At 51.9% G+C, this 17,229-nt stretch overlaps 1 long non-coding RNA gene across 1 annotated transcript; it reads right to left on the bottom strand.

Annotated features, from left to right (window-relative positions):
* Positions 1-1,692: 1,692 nt before the first annotated feature.
* On the bottom strand, positions 1,693-9,145 carry LOC139031755 (uncharacterized). Its single transcript, XR_011484231.1, has 2 exons — positions 9,002-9,145; positions 1,693-1,997 (listed from the first exon to the last, which is right to left on the bottom strand). It is a non-coding gene; the product is annotated as an uncharacterized lncRNA (long non-coding RNA).
* Positions 9,146-17,229: the final 8,084 nt, after the last annotated feature.

Raw genomic sequence — 17,229 nt, 5'->3', positions numbered from 1 at the left:
GGTCTGCTCTGAAGATGGGGAAACTGAGGCAGAGGGGTGTGTGGCTTTCCCCAGATCAGCCAGAGAGAGGAGGGTTCTCACTGCAAACCCTTTTCTCCGCAAGTCACCCGGCACTTTGACCTCGGCCTGGACGAGACCCCAGTCCGCCCCCAGCCTGGCTCCACCCACCAGCTGCCTGTAATCAGTGCACAAGAGCCTCCGGGCACACACTGCGTGTTGCGTGTTTTTGTTGTTGTTTTTGGTTTTTTTAATTTTTGGTTGCATCAGGTCTTTGTTGCAGCGTGTGGGGGCTTCTCTCTGGTCATGGCGATGGGCTTGGCTGCCCTGCGGCATGTGGGATCTTAGTTGCCCAACTGGAGATGGAACCTGGGTCCCCTGCATTGGAAGGCGGAGTCTTAAGCCCTGGACCTCCGGGAAGCCCGCTTGTCCTGTGTTAGGGGTGGGATATTTGTGTCCCCAAATTCACACGGTGAAGCCCTAACCCCGGGGTGGCTATTTGGAGTCGGGGAGGTAATAAGGCTGAGTGAGGTTGTAAGGGTGGGGCCCTGACCCGATGGGCGAGCGTCTTTATTGCACACTCTCTGGCTGCTGTCTTTGTCTCTCTCTCTCTGTCTGCCTGTGCGAGCTCAGAGGAAAGGCCGTGTGAGGCTGGGGTGAGAAGGCAGCGGTCTACAAGCTGGGAAGACAACTCTCATCAGACACCAAGCCAGCTGACCCTTGATCCCTGAGTTCCAGCCTCAGGATTGAAAGCAATAAACGTCTGTTGCTTGAGCCCGCAAGTCTGCGACACTTTGTTATGGCAGCTGAGCTAAAACAAGAGGCTTCGGATAATGATCTCCTTTAAGCCACCTTATAAGCAAAGGGTCACTGAGGCTGAGAGGGAAGGGGACCCCCTGCATGTGGGGGACTTTGGTGCTTTCTGAGAAGGCAGGTGCAGACACAATAGACCCCAACTCCCCAACCCTGGATTCTGTTACTGTTCCCCAGCATGACCATTCACAACACCGAGGCTCAGGCGTCCTGGGGGTTTCTCAGCTCTCCTCATGTATTTTGCCTTGTGATCATTTCTTACAGAAGAGAGCGCAGGGCTGGGGAAGCAGCAGTGAACAAAAGCATGCACCCCTCTGCCCTTGTGGAGCCCAGAGCTCCGGTGCAGAGAGGGGCTCAGAGACCCCAGTCATGTACGTCAGGGGTTAAAGCCCTGCCAGCTTGTACTGAGCACTCAGGCTTATAATTAACACTATTATCATTAGCACTTATTGCATCCTTCTTAACAGATGTTGAGGTGCATTTTTGGAATATTAATGTTTACCGAACATTTACCCTCCTAGAAGCAGGCTTTGGGAATTTAGTAGAACGACTCTTTCTTCCTGCAGTGCCCGTTCCAGGGCTGGGGAAGCAGCTGCAGGCATGCTGCGATTTCAGAGCGTTGGAGACCTAGTGGTTTCCTCCCTTGAAAAGGGACCCCAGGCTCCCGCCCAGCCCAGAGCTGGACGAAGCTATACCCCCTCCCTTGCTCAGAGGTGAGGATCCAGGATTCGGGGGCCAGCTCACCACTCCCTGTGAAACTGGAGGAAGTTACTACTTGAACTTTGATTCAGGTCTGATGAAAGAGGACTTTTGTGTGCTGACTCTGATTCCCTTGGAATTTGTTGGAGACAGAAGAAGGGATGTCAAACACTCTCCTCAAAGTAGGAGGGGCAGGAGCTTTTTTATTTGTTTTCAGGTTTACCAGATGGAAATATCGACCCTGTCAGTCCTGTGTTGGGTCAGGATCTTGGTTGGACTTCCCAGAATGTAGGAAGAAGGTCTCAGGCTGGTGTGGGCTGGCAAAGAAGACGTCGAGTTGTAGCATCAGCCGGTGAAGTGAAAAGCTGTTCAGTTCTGTCCAACTCTTTGTAGCCCCATGGATATACAGTCCATGGGACTCTCCAGGCCAGAGTGCTGGAGTGGGTTGCCGTTCCCTTCTCCGTCAAGAAGCAAGAAAAAAACACAGCCTGAAAAGACAGAGCAACCGTCAGAGCAAGTCTCAGATATGACACAGATGTTAGAACTATCTGATGGGGGATTTAAAACAATTGTGACTAATACACGAAGGCTCTGATGGAAAAGGTAGATAGTACATGGGTAATGTCAGCAGAAAACAGATGGATAATGTCAGCAGAGAGACGGAAACTCTAAGAACCAATCAAAAGGAAACATTGGAAACAAAACCCACGGTAACAAAAATGAAGGATGTCTCCAATGGGCTCATCACGAGCTGTAAGGCAGCAGAGGAAAGAATCTGAACTTGGAGAAAGGGCAAGAGAACCTTCCAAAACGAAACTCAGAGAGAAAAAGAAATGTGAAAAGAACAGAATATGTAGGAGCACGTGTGTGTGTGCCCAGTCGTGTCTGACGCTGTGCGACCCTATGGATTGTGGCCCGCCAGGCTTCTCATCCATGGGGTTTTCCAGGTAAGAACACTGGAGTGAGTTTCCATTCCCTTCTCCAGGGGATCTTTCCAACCCAGGGGTCGAATCTGCATCTCTTATGTCTCCTGCACTGACAGGCAGGTTCTTTACCACTAGTGCCACCTCGGAAGCCCGTATGATCCAGAAAGTATACTCTTGGGTATTTCTCCAACAGATTCAAAAACTTATGTCCACACAAAAATCTGCATTTGAAAGTTTACAGCTCTACTCATTATCACCAAAAGCTAGAAGAAGCCAAGGTATTAATAGAGGAATGGATAAATGAACTGACATACATCAATACAGAAGAACACTATCTGGCAATAAAAATGAATAATCTATAGGGCCACAAAAAGACACAGAGGAATCTTACATGCATATTGCTCAGTGAAGGACAGATCTAGAAAGATGGAAAAAATGATCTTCTATATAAAAAAAAAGAAACTACTGACAGAGTAGGAATTCAGCCTGTAGAAAGGGAGAAAGTATTTGCAAGCCATGTAGCTGAGAGGAAGTTAATGCCCCTAATTTATAAGGAATTCCTACAACTAAACAGCAACAAACAAACAATAAATAAACCAATTCAATAAAGAAGTTGTGGTACATATACACAATGGAATATTACTCAGCTATATAAAACAATGCATTTGAGTCAGTTCTAATGAGATGGATAAAACTCCAGCCTATTATACAGAGCAAAGTAAGTCAGAAAGAGAAACACCAATACAGTGTATTAATGCATATAAATGGAATTTAGAAACACAGTAATAACAACCCTATATGCAAGACAGCAGAAGAGACACAGATGTAAAGAACAGACTTCTGGACTGTGTGTGGGAAGGCGAGGGTGGGACAGTTTGAGAGACTAGCATTGAAATGTGTGTTACCGTATGTAAAATAGATGACCAGTGCACCCAAAGCTGGTGCTCTGGAACAATCCAGAGGGATGGGGTGGGGAGGGATGTGAGAGGGGGGTTCAGGATGGTGGGACGCAGGTATACCCATGGCTGACTCATGTCAATATATGGCAAAACCCACCACAATATTGTAAAATAATTAGCCTCCAATTAAAATAAATTAATTAAAAGCAAACAATTAATAAACCAGTTCAAAACTTAAATACTTAAATAGACATTTCCCCAAAGAAGATGTGCAAATGGCCAACATACATGTGAAAAGACACTCAGCTTCACTAATTCTCAGGGAAATGGAAATCAAAACTGCAAAGACTTATTACCTCTAAGATAGCTATTATCAAAAGAAAGGTAAGTGTTAGTGAAGGTATGGAGAAACTGCAACCTTCTGCAATGTTGGTGAAAATGTAAAATGGTGCGAGGACTGTGGAAAACATTATGGAGCTTCCATAAAATTCTCTAAAAATAAGACTGCCATATGATCCAGCAATCTCACTTCTGGATATACCACCTAAAAGTATTAAAATCAGGATCTTGGAGAGATCTATGTACGTCCATGTTTACTGCAGCATTATTCACAGTGGCCAAGATAGAGAAACTACCTAAGTGTGCATCATCAGCTAATGAATGGGTAAAGAAGATGTGGTTTATACACACAGCAGAATATTACTCAGCCATGAAAATGAAGAAAATCCTGCTGTGGACCACAATGAAGATGAAGCTTGAGAACATTTTGCTAAGTGAAATAAATTGGCTTTAGAAGAACAAAACCCTTATTAGACTACTTCTACGAGCTCTCTAAAATAATAAAATTCAGTGATAGAGGGCAAATTTGTGTCACTGGGGTGGAGGGGAGGGGCAACCGGGGAGATGTCTCAGAGGCGTGAAGTTTCAGTTAAACAAGATAAATAAGTCCTGGGCGTCTGCTGTACAACACATGTCAACGATGCTGTATCCTGCATCTGTATCCTGCTGTATCCTGCATCCTGCATGTGAAGCTCTGCTAGTGGGTAGATCTCTGGCCATGTGTTCTAGAGATTTCTTTTTAAAGGAAGAAAATGTCCATCATACATCAGTGTGGTAGACTTTTTAAAAAGGAATCCTTAAATTCTCTACAATTTTTGCTCCTTTCTTGACCCAGCTACAGAGTACCCAAATGGCAGTGCAGACCCACAGTTTCTGGAGTGGGCAGTGGTTCAAGGCCAGTGGCATCCGGATGGCGGGGTCAGAGGGCTTCTGCCCATCTGGGGTGCTGTTGGGTAGAGGCCAGTTCCCAGGGAAACTGGTAATTCACATTGAGGAGTGTGGCTCCAGGCCAGCCATCCACATTCCAGAAGCATCTTCTCAAAGTACAAACCGAGGGCATGTGTAGGGGGACTCGCAGGCAGCCTGGGGTGAGAAGGAGCCTCCAGACCCCTCGGAGGGTGTGTCTCAGCCTTCTCCCCATTCCCTTTCACATCCCACATGTAGAAAGGGATGTCAGGGAATGAGGGGCCTGGTGTCTAGGAGCCGGGGACCCACCTGAGGACCATGAGCCCAGGCAGACGTGTCCCAGCGAGCAGCTCCTGGGTGCAGGCTGCAATGAAGATGGTGCACTTCACGAAATAAAACCAAACTCTGAAATGTCCCTTGGTGAGCACCTGTTTTCTTCCTGACTGTCCCTTTTTTTTTCCTTCTGCTGCCCACCTCGGCTTGCAGAATCTCCTTTTCACAACCAGGGATGAACCGAGGCCATGGCAGTGAGGGTGCTGAGTCCTAACCATGAGCCAACCACGGAACTCCCTTGATGGTCTTTTTACTCACAGAGCCTGGTTCTATCACAATATCATTGAGTGTTTATGTTCCCATAAGGAAAGCCCGAGACCAGAACCTTCCAGAACAAGCACAAGGTCCCACGGCAGGTCAGTTCATGCCCCTTCTCCAGACCCCGGGCTGGCAGACTGTTTCTACCACACCTTCTGCAGCCTGGAGCCCGCCACTGGGGGCAATTCTGCACCCCCATGGGACAATGACAATTATCTAGAGACATCTTTGGTTGTTAGCACGGGGAGCTGTCACTCGGGTGCAGTGGGTCAAGGTCAGGGATGCTGCTGGACCTGCCAGCACACAGGACGGCCTTCACCCCAGAGAGTGACCCAGCCCGTAGGCTGGACCTGCCAGCACACAGGACGGCCTTCACCCCAGAGAGTGACCCAGCCCGTAGGCCAGGGATGCTGCTGGACCTGCCAGCACACAGGACGGCCTTCACCCCAGAGAGTGACCCAGCCCGTAGGCCAGGCAGGGAGTTTGAGAAGCGACTTTACAGTTTAACCCCCACCTAGCAGCCATCTCTAAAGGCATGAGGATGAACAGTATTTAAAAAGGGAAAAGTTGGTCAGACTAGACAACAATTCTCCCAGCAACACCCAGCCTGGGACTCGGAGCAGCTGTTTCTGGCATTGCTCGAGGTGCCTCTCCCGGCCCGGGCGTGGCCGAGACCAGCTTCTCTGGCCAGAGTGGGTCTGCAGAGTGGAGGCGAGTCCTCCAAGGAGCATCGCTCAGTGAGCTGCTGATTTGGCGAGTTGAATGGTAACCCCCTCCCCACCAAATATCCATTTCCTTGATGCTTTCCAATTGTGGCATTGGAGAAGACTCTTAAGAGCCCCTTGGACTGCAAGGAGATCAAAACAGTCCATCTTAAAGGAAATCAACCCTGAATGTTCATTGGAAGGACTGATGCTGAAGCTGAATCGCCAATACTTTGGCCACATGATGCGAAGAACTAACTGACTCATTGGAAAAGACCCTGATGCTGGGAAAGACTGAAGGCAGGAGGAGAAGGGGCTGACAGAGGATGAGATGGTTGGATGGCATCACTGACTCGACGGACATAAGTCTGAGCAAACTCAGGGAGATAGTGAAGGACAGGGGAGCCTGGTGTGCTGCAGTCCATGGAATTGCAAAGAATCGGACACAACTTAGGAACTGAACAATAATAACCACTCACCCTTGAACCTGACAACGTGACCTTGTATGGGGAAAGGGTCTTTGCAGATGTGATGAAATAAAAGGTCTTGCGATGCGATTATCCTGCATCGTTCGTGTGTGGACGTGTGCTCAGCCACTCAGTCCAGCTCTTTTGCAACCCCACAGACTACAGCCTGCCAGGCTCCTCCGTCCGTGGGCTTTCCCGGGCAAGAATCCTGGAGTGAGTTGCCATTTCCTCTTCCTGACCCAGGGATCTAACCCACGTCTTTGGAGTCTCTTGCACTGGCAGGCGGATTCTTTACCACTGCCCCAACTGAGTGGGCCCTAAAAGCAATGAGCAGCACCCTAACAATGACAGGAAAGAAGATGCAGACCCACGGCGGGGAGGAGGCCGTGTGAAGACGGAGACAGAGGCTGGAAGGATGCAGCCATGAGCCCAGGATACCTGCAGCCCCCGGAGGCTGGAAGATGCAGGAATGACCCTTCCGAGGAGTCTCCAAAGGAACCACAGCCCCGGGACTCCCCAACCTCAGATGTGTGGCCTCTAAAGCTGAGGAAGGATGAATTTGTGATGGTTTAAGCCCCCAGTGTGTGGGAAGTTGTTATGACAGCCTCAGAACACTTGTAAGACAGTCTTTGCCTTTTGGTTTCAAGTGCTTCAGGGAAACTGCCCGAGGATAGCAAGAATTCAGAAACATTCGTGAGTGTTTTCATCCAGGATCTCAGGTCCCAGATCACCAGGTGTTCTCAAGCGCCTTTCAAAACCAGACGCCACTGGAATGAACAGATTGCCGCAGAATGAAAAAGGCTGTTTGTGAAGTGCCTTCTCGGCTCTGCTAGGTCACGTTCAGCGATGATCTGATGGAAACAAACCCTAAACTCCGTGTGCACGGTTCTTGCCAGCCTTGCACTTGGCAGCTTTTCACAGCATCCTGCAGCCTTGCATTATCAGGCAGGGCAGGAACGTGGCGTCTCCACCCCACGGATGGGAAATTGACCCCTGGGGACCAAGGAGCAGGAGACTCAGTTCAAAGTGATTCGAGGCAAGTGGCTCAGGCGGCTGGAACCTAAGAGCCAGCCAAGCACCGGGGGGCAGTCACTGAGTCTCCACGTCTTCTTCCCTGTGTTTCTCCCGGCTCCATTCTTCACCTCCGTGCCTCTTCTCAACATGATCCTGAGACTCTGACGTCCCTTCCTGGGCACACGACGGCACCCTGGCATTTGTTCTTATATCCAGGGCTCAGGCCTGGCACGTCTTAGAAGGGTTCTGCCTTGGCCACTGCTGACTTGAAGTTCTCAAGAATTTATCCTTGAACGTGTGTTTGGTAACTGAAGTCCAATGACAGAGCGGAGCGGGTGTGTGCCAAAGGAGAGGTGGGCCACATGCCTGCCCACCATGCCATGTTGTCTCCTCTTGTATAGCATCTGTGACGGCCCAGGAGAGTGGGAGGTGGACCCACGGTGAGGCACGGGCGATGAGCAAGACTCAGTGAGAGGGAAATGTAATTGTGTTACATCTGGAGACCTGTAAGTGCAGCTGAAGGACTGATGCTTTCCAACCGTGGTTTGGAGAAGACTCTTGAGAGTCCCTTGGACAGCAAGGAGATCCAACCAGTCCATCCTAAAGGAGATCAATGCTGCATACTCATCGGAAGGGCTGATGCTAAAGCTGAAGCTCCAAGACTCTGACCACTTGATGCAAAGAGCCGACTCAGTGGAAAAGACCCTGATGCTGGGAAAGATTGAAGGTAGGAGGAGAAGGGGATGACAGAGATTGAGATGGTTGGATGGCATCACCGACTCAGGGGACCTGAATCTGAGCAAGCTCCAGGAGATAGCGGAGGACAGAGGAGCCTGGCGTGCTGCAGTCCATGGGTTTTCAAAGAGTCGGACACAACTTAGTGACTGAACAACAACAACGCTTTCTTAAAACCTTTGGGATGCCTTGGAAAATCTACCACAACGTTAATGAGTTATATATCCACTTGTGTGTTTAACCTCCGTCTCTCCAGAGACTCTGAGTTAACAGGGGCAGAGACATACTTCTTTGGATCACCGCTGGGTCCACAGAGGGAAGAGTGGTACCCTGTGACCAGGAAGCAGTCCATCACTGATTCTGGAACATGAAAAGAATGGCGAGATTAAGATACTCAGTAAAGGTCACACCAAGGGCTACACCCAGTTCTCCTGCCCAGCAGTCCAGCATGTTATCTCTCTGACAACCCTCCCCTCTTGGGCCTAAGATCAGGAATGACTTTTAGGACTCCCTGGCACCAAGTGTCCACGTGGCCTGATGCTGTGGACTCACCCTAATGGACTAGCACCTCAGAGCAGGACCTGAATGGATGGCTTTCCTTAACCCAGCTTCTACCTTCTTGGTGATCCTGCCAGTCAGCCTATTCTTATTCCAAATAAGCATGTCAGACCTCCCTCCTGGGGGCATCAGGGTATCTGACTTGGTCGGGGGCAGGGAGCATATTCACAGAGGCTGGATCTCGACCACCCTCCGGGTGGGTGTTTAGGGTCTCCTCCAATTGACTTTGTAGCAGAAAGTCACCTGGAGCTGCTGTAGACTTACAGGCCGACACATGACATAAGCAGGGAGTAATTTGGTCCTCCAATAATGCTCATTTAGAAATTAATCAATAATGATCAAACGTTACTCACTTGCCAGGCAACGGGCCAGCGTCAAGGGGGAAGAGGGCTGATTTCAGCAAACTGCTTATTACGCAGAGTGAACGGTGGGGGTCTGAGGCCCCCCTGGTTCCCCGCCAGGACAACCATTGGCAGGCTCCCGCCGCTCCTGCTCCGGTTCCCGGCATCCTCCGGTCATTGCTGGCTGGGGTGGGCAGGGGAGCGCCTGCCCTCCGCTACAACCACGTGCAGGCTGCCCAGGCCATTCCTGCCTGGTTACGTAACCCTGATCTCGGAGAGGGAGGGCCGGGCTTGCCTCTGCCGCTCAGCGCCCAGCCCCAAGCCTGCAGGAGGCCCCAGGGCAGCTGCAAGCTCCAGGAGGAAAGATAGCTCTGGCTGTCCTGCCCGCAGAGCAGGTAACTGAGAGCTTGATTTGGTTAAAGAAAAGTCTAAGTACGAATGAAACTCTCAGGTATGTGTGTTTAAACCTCAAGGAATACGGGGTCTCAGTGAAGACTCCGGTGGTGTTGCAGGCACACGTGTGGGCTCGTGCTCCCCAGCTCCACCCACCCTGCAGATGGGAAGACTGAGGCTCAGGAGCCAGGTCACAGGACGGCATCGCACTGACTTGTGGGCTCTCCCCTTCCTGGAGGCTGCTTTCGGGGTTCCCTCTGTGATCTCGAAAGGCCGGAGCTGACCCACCTCACCTCCTCCCAGAAATCCAGAAGGAAAGGCTGACGGCTCAAAACATGCCTGTGAATCCTTCAACGCCCCGCCGTCAAGACTTGGGACCGAATTTCATGCCCTGAATAACGGTCGTCTGAGCACCTCGCGGCCAATGAGCAGAATGTAACAGATGAGAGGCTGCGTGACTTCTGGGGCCAGAGGCCGGGTCCTGAGAGGCAGTCCAGCTTCTGCCAGCTCTCATCCCCGCTTGGGACCCAGCTGCCAGGCTGCGGGGAAGCCCGGGACCCGTGGAGAAGACGCGGGTTGGCATCACACACCAGCCACGTGAGCAAGGACGCCTCCGAGAAAACCCAGGGCCACCAGTGGCTGGCGGTAACACATGAAGGAGCCCCGGTGAGGCCGGTCACCCCAGCGACACTCGGGAGAGAGAGAGACGACGCTGTGGTTTTCAGACTCTACTTCCTGGGGTGGCTTCTTGATCAGGAACAGATTCCTAGAACAAGGTTCTGACGAGGGGTTCAAGACCCTGCGGCCCGCGGGGCAAGTGCAGACACACAAGAGGGGCGCCATTCAACGGCCCCCTCTTACACCATGACCCTGGGTGCTGAACCGGCCATCCAAAGGCCCTGTTGGCTTCATGCTCACCCCGTTCCAGATTTTCATACATGCTGTGTCAACCTCTGACCCTCAAAGTTTTGTTGAAAAGGCTGCCACATTTAAAAAATGCATTTACCACCCAACCGACATGGGCAGAGCAGCAGCCCCCATGAACTTGGCAGACTTCCGTTCTCCCCTGGGGGGGCCCGGACTGCCCGCCAAGCTCGCACCATCATTGAGCTTCTCAAGGGCCTGAGACGTGTGTGTTTCCAGGATAGCTCTCCTGTCCCTCACCCCCACGCCCTACCCCCAACTGACATCCCTTTCCTTTCCTTGCAGTTTCCTGATCCCTCCTTATTTCTTCATGGAGCGAAGACATTCTGGGTGGTTTTCGGCGCTGATGTCCTGCATTTGAGGCTGTGGGGGCCTTTATTCTGGGGCCCACGCTGGTGGGAGAACCATCCTGTTTTCTCCAATGTCCCCTAAGTGACTGGTTTGGTAGACTCTGAAGCCACGGCCCCTCCATTGGCTGGGCTTGCCGGAGAATCCTCCTTCTAGGAGGCAGGGAAGTCTGGCTCCACTCATGGGAACAGAGTCTCTCATCCCGGGCGGGGGCTGTGGCGGCCAGGGTCCTGCCCTCCGGGGCCGGGGCCGTCTTAGCTCTCCTGACTGGCCCGAGCCGGCCCCCAGCAAGGAGGACTGCCCTGGACACACCCGTGAGGTCATGAGGTGCGGTTGCTTCCTGGGGACGCGGTCCCCCCCCCCCCCACACCCCCTGCGTTGCCCGAAGCCCCGGGATGACCCTTCCCTGTGCCGTTCCATCTGGTCTCATGTCCCCGAGGCTCGGGTATTCCTTTTCTGTGTCTAGTTTAACGAATCAGTACAAACCGAGTGGCTCCGAAACACCAGGAATCGGTTCCCTCCCAGCTGTGAGCACAAGTCTGGAACCGCTGGGAGCAGGCCGGGCTCCTGGAGGCTTCCAGGGGTCTTGCACCCGTTCCTGCCTCATCCAGCTTCCGGGGCTGGCCAGCAACCCTCGGCATTCCTGGACGTGCAGACCCACGGCTCCCGTCTGTGCTGCCATCCCCACCTCGGCTCCCTCTGTATCTCCACGTCGTCCCCAGTTCCCATAAGGACACCCATCATTGGATCTGCCCCACCCCCCCCAAATCCAGGACCATCTCATCTTGACATCCTGAGGTTTATTATATCTGCAAAGATTTGGTTTTCAAATGAGGTCACATCCCCACGTACCAAGGCTGAGAACTGAGGGGGTGGCATCTGACCTCTTACAGCAGGCTTTGTGCTTTCACGTTTTCCCTCCTACCTTTTCTGCTTTTCTTGTTCTTTTTTAAAATTGAAGTATCGCTGATTTACAATGTTGTGTTAGCAAAATCCTTCCATTACGCGAACATGTGTGTTCTTTTTCAGATTCTTCTCCATTATAAGTTATTACAAGATATTGGCTATAGTTCCCTGTGCTGCATGGCAGGCCCTTGTTGTTTATTTTGTATCCAGTTCCATTCTACTTTTTTAAAAAGAGATTTACTTATTTATTCATTATTTTGGCCGCATCAGATCTTAGATGCGGCACACAGGGTCTCCGTGGCTGCCCGGGGCCTGCTCTCTGGTTGCAGTGTGTGGGCCCAGCAGTTGTATTGTCAGTTGCCCCTCATCATGTGGGATCTTAGTTCCCCGGCCAGGGATCAAACCCAAGTTCCCTGCATTGGCAGGCGGATTCTAAATCCCTGGACCACCAAGGAAGCCCCCCATTCTGCTTTTTGATAGAGAACTTATGAACCAGTTCATACTAGGGTATGAATTCTTGATCACTGCTCAACAAAAGCAGTATGAATGTTCTGACTGCCTTATCAGTGACATAAGTCCAATAGAAAAACATGCCTTAGTCTTCGATATGCTGGCTTCGGGCACATAGACCTTGTCCTGCTTGATTCCAACGGGACAGCCCTCCCGGGGTGTAGACACAGTGCTGGGTCTCTGAACGCTCACGACCGGCCTCCTGGGAGCAGCACGCCTGGGCACGGCTGCGTTCACAGGGGCCCATTGCCTTGCGTTTACTGAACATCTGACTGCGTCAAGCTCTGGACAGGATTCTGGGGTTCCAGAGAAAGAAAGGTGAGAAAGATGCAACATTTCTGATTTTAAAGGCGGAGGAAGGGCCCATAAGCCAAGAAATGGGGCCGGCTGCCTCTAGAAGCTGGAAGAGACGAGGAAATAAATTTTCCCCTGGCGTCCCCAGGAGGAACACAGTCCTCCTGCTGGGAGCCCAGTGAGACCCTTGTCAGACTTCCAAGTTCCAGAACCGCAGGACATAAATCCGTGCAGCCTGAAGCCACCTGACTCTGTGGCCATGTGTTCCAGCGGCCGTAGGGAACTAGGACCAACCATGACTGGGTTTGAGAAATACCTGGTGTAGCCCAGAGGGGTGGTGTGAGCCCCCTCCCAGGACACAATGACAGGCGGGCTCTGGCAATTCCTCATTTTGGGGAGAGAATGAGAAAATCTTTAAGTGAATGAAGGATATCAGTTGCACGAAGCTTTGTAAGCAGAAACACAGTTTGTTTTTTTCTTTCGGTAGGGATGTTACAGAAGTGTGCAGAGTCTGAATAGACAAAGAGGAGGACCGAGCCAGTTATAAACCAGAGGGCTCCCAGCGCTTTGCGCATCCAGGGCTGGGGCTCCGCCAACCACGCCATCACTCCCGGGAGGCTGTGCCCCTAGGGGGTGCCCGAGGGAGGCTGCAGGACTGTAAGTGCTTTCTGCCTCTGGGCGCATCTCCCAGCAACACTTATGCCCTCTGTCTACGGCAGATCCTCCCCATGACGCAGTTGGTACGGTCTGCTGACTTCTGGGCTTTGGCAGAACCAGTGACACTGTACTCTCTCTGCGATACCCACCGGGTCAGCCAGTGATTCCTCCTCGGAGGTCAGAGTCTGAACTTGTAGGGGCAGCTGTTCCCCGTTTCCACCTTCCCCTGTTGGAGCAGCCTCGGCGTCCTCACACGGCCCCCATCAACCAGATCTAAAGAAGCTGACCCCAGGCAGCATGCTGCCACCTACTTCTTGAGCAAATTCTGCTGAAACGACTACTGGGTTTCTGTCTCCTGACTGGACCTCTGCTGTTGTTCAGTCTCTAAGTCATGTCTGACTCTGTGTCCCCGTGGACTGCAGCACGCCAGGCTTCCCTGTCCATCTCCAACTCCCAGAGCTTCCTCAAACTCATGTCCATAGCGTTGGTGATGCCATCCAACCATCTCATCCTCTGCCACCCTTTTCTCCTTTTGCCTTCATTCTTTCCCAGCATCAAGGGCTTTTCCAATGAGTCAGCTCTTTGCATCAGGTGGCCAAGGTATCGGAGCTTCAGCATCAGTCCTTCCAGTGAATACACAGTATTGGACCCCTCGCAGCATGCTATGTGTCCTAACAGAGTCACAGGTGGGTGTTTAGGCAAAGCCATGGAGGAAGCGATTTATCCTGCTGGGCTCCCTGGAGGAGGGGGTTTCAGGATCCACGGGGAAAGGAGAGCTCTTTGGGGTGGGTGCTTTTTGGGGTGGACCATTTATCCTGGCATCTCCTGGCATCTAACACACAGTCTCCAGACCAACGCTGCGCTCCTCTGTCGAGGTCGCCCTGGAAACTTCCCAGTTGTGCAAATTCCTCATGGTAGAGGCAACACTGGCGGAGTCGTCTCAACGCTGGAACAACACACGAGGACCAGCAGGTGGGACAAACAGGAGCCCAAACCCCGGACCCAGGGCCTGGGGGCCTTCAGGCACCCAGTGTCTCCGAGCATCCTATGGTCCCTCCCTCCCGGGGGGCCACCATCAGCACTCACCGAGAGAGGTGGGCTGAGGTCGTCACCTTGGAACAGCAGCCCAAACCCCGGACCCAGGGCCTGGGGGCCTTCAGGCACCCAGTGTCTCCGAGCATCCTATGGTCCCTCCCTCCCGGGGGGCCACCATCAGCGCTCACCGAGAGAGGTGGGCTGAGGTCGTCACCTTGGAACAGGAGCCCAAACCCCGGACCCAGGGCCTGGGGGCCTTCAGGCACCCAGTGTCTCCGAGCATCCTATGGTCCCTCCCTCCCGGGGGGCCACCATCAGCGCTCACCGAGAGAGGTGGGCTGAGGTCGTCACCTTGGAACAGCAGCCCAAACCCCAGACCCAGGGCCTGGGGGGCCTTCAGGCACCCAGTGTCTCCGAGCATCCTATGGTCCCTCCCTCCCGTGGGGCCACCATCAGCGCTCACCGAGAGAGGTGGGCTGAGGTCGTCACCTTGGCAAATGGAGCCATCCTGAAAGGTTGAGAGCAAAGACCTAACGTATCCTTAGAAATGTTCTTCATGTTCCTTAAGAAAAAGCAGTTTCTGGGAAATCCACTGGTGCAGATAAATTCCAAACCGTTGCTCGCATCTCCTGCCTGCGTTGAATTTGCACTGTTGCCGCCTCTGTCTTTCATCTTCCTTCAGGGAGCTGTGCCTACCCCTCTCCCCGCCCCAGGGTCATCAGAACAGCCCGGCCCCCTCCCTCCCGCCAGGTTGAGCAGACATCCATAGTCTCGGGGGTTTCGCTGATATCATTTGGAGAGCCAGGGCCACTAACTTGGCTGACCGGAAAGAACTTGAGATGATGTTGTTCTGTCCTTCTCTGGCCCCTAGAAACTTGAGCTTATGCAACATGTTCTTTTTCGGTGGAAAAAAGAAAAATCTTCATTGATCACTGTCTGGGTGGCAGAACAGGCAGAAATGTGAAATACAACATTTTTCACATTTTTGTCTGCGCCGTGTGGCCACTTCACCCTCCTTGTTTTCTGGTTTCCCTGCTGTGATGAACAGCTCAGACCTCTTATTTCTTGGTCTGCCCTCCAGAAGCGGTTTTGGGGTGTCCCATCCTAGGTGACTCGTCTAGAGGGGCCCCATGCACCCACACTTCACCTGTACATTTTCTGTTTGGGGGCACTATAGCTGCTGTGACAAATGACCACAAAGTGAGAGGCTTGAAACGACAGAACTGGATTCCCTCATGGCCTGGAGGCCAGACGCATGAAGGCAAGGTGTGGACAGGGCTGCCTCCTTCCAGGGACTCTGAGGGGATCCCTTCCAGGCTCCCCCCAGATTCTGGTGAGGACCAGCATCCCCTGCTTGTGGCGTCCTCCCTCCCGCCTCTGCCTGACCTCACGTCACCTTCTCCTCTCTCCTCTCGAAGGACACTGGTCACTGAATTGAGGGTCCCCCTTAATCCAGGTGGATGCATGTCGTTACACATCTGTCCAAACCCACGGAATGTGCAACACCAGGTGGGCCCTGAGGTGAACGGGGGGCTTTGGGGCTGACACCGCGTTACTGCAGGTTCCGTCGTTGTTGCTGTTCTTCAGTCGCTAAGCCATGTCTGACTCTTTGTGACTCCATGAGCTGCAGCGTGCCAGGTCCTCTGTCCTCCATTAGTTTGTTCAGATTCATAGCCACTGGGTCAGTGATGCTATCTAACCATCTTATCCTCTGCCACCTCCTTCTCCTTTGGCTTTCAATCTTCCCCAGCATCAGGGTCTTTTCTGATGAGTAAGCTCTTCACATCAGGTAGCCAAAGGATTGGAGTTTCAGCTTCAGCATCAGTCCTTCCGGTGAATATTCAGTACTGATTTCCTTTAGGATTGACTGGTTGATCTCCTTGCTGTCCAAGGGACTCTCGAGAGTCTTCTCTGGCACCACATTTCGAAAGCATCAGTTCTTCTGTGCTCTGTACCACCTTGTTGGGGGATGTTGATGGTGGGGGGGCTCTGAGTGGTTTTCCAGGGGACAGAGGGTATACAGGATAAGAAAACCCTGTGCTTTCTGCCCTATTTTGCTGTGAACCTAAAACAAATTAGGAAAACAGGATGACTTATAGATACAGACTTTTAAAATACTCAGTGCATGGTCAAGTCTGAATTTCAGATAAGGAACAAATAATTAGTTTAAGTGTATCACCTGCCATATTTGGGACGCATAATCTATCTGCTGGCAAGCTTACTTTGGAGACGGACAGGAGAGGAGGCTGCAGACTCGGAGGAGGGGCGCCATCCCCGGTGGACCGTGGGCTTCCCGTCTCCGGGGTCGCCACCCACCTTGCTGTCTGCTGCTCCCAGACGGAGGTTATAGGTTTCCGTGCTGACGGGATGAGGCCACAGCCCTGGACCTGACCTTCACACAGTGTCAGAGGTCTGCGGAGTCCCACTCCTGCGACCTCAGTGGATGCGGACGGTGCGCCCCAGCCTGGTCTGGGCGTCACCCGCTCAGCTAGAGGGGGCGGCCCTGGGACAGGTTTCCTGGAGCAGCTGTCCCAAATTTCCGCCTTTCATCTTCCATTCCAGCACCTGCTGAAGTCTTGGGGGATTCCTCTCCAGACACTGAGCGCCCGTTCTGGCTTTCATCATTGTGTCGACAATTCATTTATTTACTATTATTTTATATTGGACTATAGCTGATTAACCAGGCTGTGTTAGTCTCAGGTGGACGGCACAGTGATTCATTTATACATATCCATATATCTATTCCTTTTCAAATTCTTTTTGCAGCTAGGTTATTGCAGAGTATTGAGCAGAGTCCCCTGTGCTATAAATTTTGCTATTTATTTTATTTTATTTGTCTATTTTATTTTATATATTTTTTCTTATAAAAATGTTGATAGTTGATTCAATATTGTGTTTGTTTTAGGTGTACAGGAAAGTGACCTAATTATATAAAATATATGAAAAAATGCAAGTTGCTCAGTCGTGTCCAACTCTCCGTGACCCCATGGACTGTATAGTCCACGGAATTCTTCAGGCCAGAATACCAAAGTGGGTTGCCTTTCTCTTCTCCAGGGAATCTTCCCAAGCCAGGGGTCAAACCCAGGTCTCCTGCATTGCAGGCGGATTCTTTACCAGCTGAGATGTCAGGGAAACCCTATCTATCTATCTATCTATCTATCTATCTATCTATC

Source organism: Odocoileus virginianus, chromosome 28, assembly GCF_023699985.2.
Source record: "Odocoileus virginianus isolate 20LAN1187 ecotype Illinois chromosome 28, Ovbor_1.2, whole genome shotgun sequence".
NCBI lineage: Eukaryota > Metazoa > Chordata > Mammalia > Artiodactyla > Cervidae > Odocoileus > Odocoileus virginianus.
This window is presented reverse-complemented; position numbering and strand designations above follow the sequence as displayed.